Below are 7,267 nucleotides of genomic sequence, written 5' to 3'. Positions count from 1 at the left end.
TTCAATTCTATCATATTCTATAGACTTGGCGGCTAATAGAGATATATTTATGAGGAGGATTTTGTTGGATTACCTCATAGCGCTCCTTCATCAAGTTGACCAAGTCGGCTTCAAAGTCACGGCTGGTATACAGACGGTTCAAATAACCGGAGTGGATCTCTTGGGCGCCGAACTGGGCGTAGCTTTCCAAGTCTACCTTCCACTTGCCTTTATCAGCAGTAGACAATTCTTCCTTGGCGCTGTGCTTGGATAAGGCAGTGGGGTTACCCGGCGCCGTATAACCAAGCCCGGTGATGATGACATCGTCAGCTTTCTCTTCAGTAGGCTTGATGGGACTTGGAGGCTTAGTGATGACCGGTTCAACGTCTATATGATCCATGGTGACGTCGTGCTCTTCTGGTGGCGGGTCATCAATGGTAGCTTCAGCGGTTGGATGAGAGGCCTCTGGCAATTGCTTTTTCGGCTCAGAAGGGTTGGAATCTTCAGCCGGCTTGTTCAGTTTTGCCTTCTTGCTAGGCTTGGCCATGCCACTAAAAATAAGAAATACAAAGATGTCAGCATATCAATCAGGCATGAAGTTTCGAAGGATGGAATACACCCTTACCCAGGCACAGTCTTGAAGGTTGGCATTTGAGTCCCCGTTGAGTCGCCGGAGGAGGAATGAGATGTTCCCTGATAGTTTGAATCATACGGGTTAAGAGGTTGTCGAAAAAGACCCGCCTTTGGATAAGATAAATCAGAAATATGTGAAACCTCCGGTCGACATTTGCGAGGTGCTGGGGTGTTCGGTAAGCCGGATGATAAAACTCCACCACCGCTGTTCCGGGTTGTGCGGCAGGCTTCATGTTGCTGCTTCTTCAAAAGAAAGTTGGGATCCAAGTAAGCTAAAGGGTGAGAAAATCTTACTTTCCGGCTTGCTTGTCGAGTTTTCTGTGTTGGCAGAGGTTCTGAGCCGGAAGAAAGAGTAATTATCTCTTCATCATTTGCACGGCTAGCCTCCGCATCATCCTGATAATAGTCATTGTCAATAAGATGTACAAAAAACGAGCCAAGGGAATCAAGTTCTACCTCCGACTCGTCATCATCATCTTTGTCATCCGAATCGAATAAATCAGCAGGATTGGTCTTTTTCTTAGCAGGCTTTTTGATAGCCTTGCTCTTTGTCCGGGTTTTCTTGACCGGTTTATCCTGCAGCTTCTTGGTCCAAAAAGGTGAATCGGCCTGTAAAAATTGAATGAGTATGAACAGGCAGTACAAATGAAAACATGATTCAAGTATGAAATTGATTCAAAACTTACAGCTGGCGGTTTATTAAGGACGCAGAAAGGATTCAATCCGACTTGGCTGCAGTCTTCCAAGCTCTCATTCAACAAAGTTTTGGTCATATTATTGATGTCTTCGTCAGTCATTTCAATCTGACAATGGCGTTGTATATCTGTTAACTCACCGGTGTACTCGCACATTAAGCCGGGCCAGCGGCTTAGAGGCAAGACTCTCCAGGCGACCCAGCATCGAAGATCAATTCTGGCCAAGCCGTTGGCCGTCAAGGCCCGGATCTTTGAAAAAGACTGTCATGTATTTTTTCCGCTCTGCCGTGCTGATACGGTCTGGAAGATGATGTCTGTTACTAAGCCGGCTGGCGCGATAACCCGGTAAAGGATTTTCCCCTTCTGGGGATGTGTCTTTGCAATAAAACCAAGTTTGGTTCCAGTCTTTGGGATGACTGGGAAGAGTGGCAGCTGGGAAGGTGGCTTCTTTCCGGCGCTGTATAGAAATGCCGCCTAGTTCTAGGCTGGGCCCGTCTGTGAACTCGTTCTGCCGGTTTAAATAATAGAACTCTCTGAATAGTTAGACGGTGGGCTCCTATTGAAGGTACACGTCGCAGAATACTTGGAAGTTCACTGGTACGCGTCGGTCCTAAACAAACGGTTTTTAACCCCTTTCCGTGATGGCATTTGAAACCGTCGCCAAGTGAGTGTGGGCGATAGGGGAGGTCCTTCCCACACGACCCAGAAATCGTCGGGGATAGGCCCTCCTAGGACCCAGACTGGGGCCGTGTGCGATCGGGCGAGGCATCAAAACCCAATCATTTCTGTATGTATGTACATCCCACACGGTAATCCAAGAAAAACATTTCCGTAGGTATGTACATCCCAGACGGTTCACTAGAAGGCTCGTGGTTCCGAGAGGGAACAATGCATGTTTGATGACGAACGGGAGATAGCTTCCTTTTACGGCTTTCAATTTTTTTTCTACGTCTAACATGCACTACTACAACTGTAATGTGAAATTTTGGAAAATTCTAGGGGTCATTTGACCTTTTAAAGACATTTAAGTGATTTTCTAACCATTTAATGACCGTAATTCAAATTTGAACTACATCTACATGCAACGCCTAACCAAAACGGTTTGAAAAATCATATATGTGTACTTGTGTGCGAGTTAATTTCATGTGCAGTAAATTAGAAGGAATTTTCAAACATATTGGTCTCACGGGACACATGCATACGTATGCATGGAGTGACATGGCATTTTAATTCTAAAAATAAAGAAATGATCAGAAAAACATGAAACCTTGGTTGATGTAATTTCATGCCACCAAGATGATGTGGTAAATAAATTGGCATGTTTGACGAACCTTTGGACACACACCCCTCACAAACCGAAGCAACTCGCTAGAAGGTTCGTGGTTCCGAGAGGGAACAATGCATGTTTGATGACGAACGAGAGATAGCTTCCTCTTACGGCCTTCAAATTTTTTCCCACATTTAACGTGCACTAATACAACTGTCATGTGAAAATTTGGAAAATTTCAGGGGTCATTTGACCTTTTAAAGATAATTAAGTGATTTTCTAACTATTTAATGACCGTAATTCAAATTTGAACTACATCTACATGCAACGCCTAACTAAAACGGTTTGAAAAATCATATTTTTGTGTACTTGTGTGCGAGTTAAAAAAATCATCAGACGATGTAAATATATTGTGTTCAAAAAAGAAAATGTAAAGATCTGGCAAGACAACTGGCCCCCACACGATTGGCACTCTACCTCGCGGCTCGAGGTTTGGTAGGTGATTGCCGGGGATCATTAATCAGACACGGTTCTGTATTGGAAACCGTCAGCTATTATGTTCACACACGGATTTTGCTATGAGAATCGTGTGTAATTCAAACTACAATACTCGTAAATTTCGGCGACCGGCGTGTGTACTATCCCCGTCGATGTAGATTCCGGCCACAAATAAATACTACCTTGCTCACATCGTCCCGCCTGCATTCTCATCTAAATCCTCCCCTCGCTCGCCCTCTCTCTCTCTCAAATCTCTGCCATGGCGCCGCCGGTCTGCCCACGCGCCGACGAGGAGTCACCGCCCTCCGAGGACGCTCACTCGATTAGCAGCGACGAGGACCCCTACGCGCCGCCTGACGAGGTTGCGCCGGACCCCCCAACTTTGGATTGGTTTTGGGGCCAGTACAATCTTTGTCTGTGGAAGTCGCTGCCGCCGGCTGAGAAAGCCAGACAAGTGGCATTCAAGAAGGAGATGGCGGAGGAGGAAGCCAGGTACTAGGCGGCCTGTGAAGCCCGTGATGCTGCCTGGAAAAAGGAGGCGGCGGAGCTTTGGGGGCAGTTGCGTCGTCGTGCCGAGGAGGTGTACGAAGACGGGTACTTCGCGAGGAAGGTCATAGACGCTGGGCGCCTCGTCGCTGTGTGGAGGTGGGCAGATAGGCTCCAGCGTGCCATCGACGAGGAGCTCCAGTGGGCGCCCAACGAAATGGCAAGATCGGCCGCGCGCGTCCGTCAGCAAGAGGCAGATCGGTACATCAAGCGCAGCGAGGCGGAGGAGGTGGAGTACTGCCTTCGCACTGGGAAGACGCCGTGCACCAGGAAGCTGCTGGCGAGGGGCTGCCGGAATACTGGCCCAGGAGGGATTATTAGTTTTAGTATTGTTCGTTTTAAATTTTATGCATTGTACCTAGTAGTTAAGTATCATCACGTATATGTGATGTATTATATATATATATATATATATATATATATATATATATATATATATATATATATATATATATATATATATATATACATAAACACTATTCTGATCACGGGATCAGAATAATATTCTGATCACAACCTGAACTTCCCAAGTAACGCGCCTGACCTTCCCCGAGTACTAGGTTGAACTTCAGCTAAAAGGTGTCCAAATGGGGCTTGCGATACACCGTTGGAAAGCTATGGACACCAGTATCATAACCCAAGTTAATTTTTTGGCAAAATGTAAGCGGTTTAAGAGCAGTTTTGAAAACCGTTTTTTCTTCGTACAAAAAATGTAAAGCGTATTGTTGATCGCATTTCTAAACCGTTTATCTGAATGAGGTAAATAATATGGCGTTGGAAAGCTGCTGGAAAACCGCTCCTTCGAGATGTTGAAAGTTTTCTCTAATTCCCTATGGATAAAGAGTAATTTGGAAAATCGTAAAATTTCACAAACCGAACAGTCGAGTTTGTATTTTCAATGTAATTTCTAAACGGCTAATCCAATTGAGGCAAATGATATGGCGTTGGAAAGCTTTGAAAATGCGCTACTTTGTCATGTTGAAAGTTTTTCTAATTTTGAATGGTTTTAAAAGTAATTTAGAAAACGGTACAAGTTTCATCGAGTTTGTATTTTCAAGCTAATTTTGTAACTGTACGCCCGAATGCAACAAATGATACGGCATTGGAAAGCATGAGGAAATGCATAACTTTTTTCTATATATTGTTTCTCTCAATTCCTTACTGTTTTAAGTCAATTTTGAAAAAGGCTAAAAACGTATTTTTGCCGTAATTTCTACAAACTTTATCGGAATGGGGCAAATAATATACCGCTGAAAAGCTACGGAAAATGCGAAACTTTTTCATGTTGATGGTTTTCTCTGATTTCTAACCGTTTTTAAGTAATTTCAAAAACAACGAGATCATGCGTTTTGCCTTTATCGCGAAACGAATTCTTCGAAAATGCACCGTGTGAAGAACTTGAACTTCTCGGCATGTCTACATGAACTTCACTCTGTTTTTCACGTGTTTTTTTTGTTCGTAGATCTCCATCTACTCACCAGAATTGAGCAAATGATATCCAGATGGAAAGCTGCTGTAAACACGCAACTTTCTGTGTTGATTATATTTTCATACTCGCGACGGTTTTAAAATTTGTCATCTGAAATTCATCCACTATAGTAGTTGAACTTCCTGCTGTTTTCAGTTGAACTTCTATGACGTATTTTCGTTTGTAATTTTCTCATTCATTCGTCAGTGTTACACAAATGATATTCCTTTTGTACAAATCTCTCTCACAATAAATTTTTTATTTTCTCCGACGAAGGACTTGAACTTATAACAACAAAACGTTTAGCCTTTGCTTTTTTATTTTTTAATACAAAATGCACGCCGTGTAGTACATGAACTTATGGCAGTTATCAACCTGAACTTTTCTCGGTTACGTGAAAATATTTGTGTTTTTTTTATGAATTTTTAATCCGATTTTCTTAATCCTTTTTTATGAATTTTGAAGCGCTCTATTTTTAATAGTTGAAGTTCTTGTTATTTTATTTTTGAACTTCTTGTTTCCATTCTTTAATAACGAGGAAAATTTGAGTTTTTTATAATCATCGAACTTCTCCATCTTTTTAATATCGACTTTTGAAGCCTTATATTTTTTAAAATTGAACTTCTTGTTTTTTTATTTTTGAACTTCTCGTTTCCATTCTTTAATAACGAGGAAAATCTGAGTTTTGTATAATCATCGAACTTCTCCATCTTTTTAATATGGACTTCCTGGTTTATTTCTTAATCTTTTTATGAAATTTTGAAGCGCTCTATTATTAAAAGTTGAACTTCTTGTTTTCATTCTTTTTTGTGTTTTCGAACATGGAAATACAAGGTGAACCTTTCTCACAAGAATTTTTGAACTTCCCCGGAGAGAGCAGTTGAACTTCTTTCAACAAACCTTTTAAGTTTTTTGGTTTCTATTCTTATATTCTTATCTGAAACGCATTCCGTGTAGTAGTTGAACTTCCCACTGTTTTCACCTTGAACTTCTGTCACGTATTTTTGTTCAACCTCTCTCACACGAATTTTTGAATTTTCTTGGGTTGAGCACTTGAAGTTCTAGCAACAAAACTTTCAGCCTTTGCTTTTTCATTCTTTTTTTAATTCCAAATGCACACCATGTAATACATGACCTTCTCGCAGTTATCAATCTTAACCTCTCTTGGTTACGTGAAAATATCTGAGTTTTTTATAGACATTGAACTGCTCTACCCTTTTTATTTTGAACTTCATTGTGTTCTTTTATAAATGTGAAAATTGGAGGTTTTTTAGAAACACCGAACTTCTTCGTTATTTGAAATTGAACTTATTGGTTTTATTCTTTAGTAACTAGAAAAATCCGATATTTCAAATAAATATCAAACTGCTCCGCTTTTTCCAATTGAATTTCTTGGTTTTATTCTCTAGTAACGTGAAAACCTGAGTTTTTTATTGCTCCATTTTTCAAAATTGAACTTCTTGGTTTTAATCTTTAGCATTGGGGAAAATTTGAGTTTTTATAAACATTAAACAACTTCATATTTTTTAATTTCGGACTTCTTGGTGTTATTCATTAGTAACAGAAAAGTCCTAGTTATGTTATAAATATCGAACTGCTCAATTATTTTAAAGTTGAACTTCTATGTCTTATTTTTTAAAAGAAGGAAAAATTGTTTTTACAAACTTTTTGAACTGCTCGATGTTTTCAATTTGATCTTCTTGACATTGTAATAAACATTGAACTTCCACATTATTTAAATTTGAGCCTATAGTTTTTTTCTTCTGGAAATGGGAAATACCATTTTCTCGTATATTTTTTTAACTGATCTACTTTTTATTATTTGAACTTCTTGGTTTATTTTTATTAAAGGTGAAAATCCCAGTTTTATAATTAATAGAGAACTTCTCCGTTGTTTTAATTTGAACTTCTTTTTTTCTTGAACAAGTGTTCAATTTTTGTCTTTTCTTATATATTTTGTACTGTTCACTTTTTGTTACATGATGTTTTACAATGGAACATTTTTGTATAACTCTGGATTCACAAGGTTCACTTGTCAACTGATATTTTTCATGTGTTCAACTCTCTTTTCTTGGACACCCAAGGTGTTTTGTTTTTTCGAAAGCAATTTTTTTGAACTCACATCGTGCTTGAGAATTTGCATCCTAGGCACATGGTGCTTGAGAAGGACACTGTCGAGGC

The sequence above is a fragment of the Triticum aestivum genome, chromosome 5D (genome assembly GCF_018294505.1).
Source record: "Triticum aestivum cultivar Chinese Spring chromosome 5D, IWGSC CS RefSeq v2.1, whole genome shotgun sequence".
NCBI lineage: Eukaryota > Viridiplantae > Streptophyta > Magnoliopsida > Poales > Poaceae > Triticum > Triticum aestivum.
Note: the sequence above shows the minus strand (reverse complement) of the source record.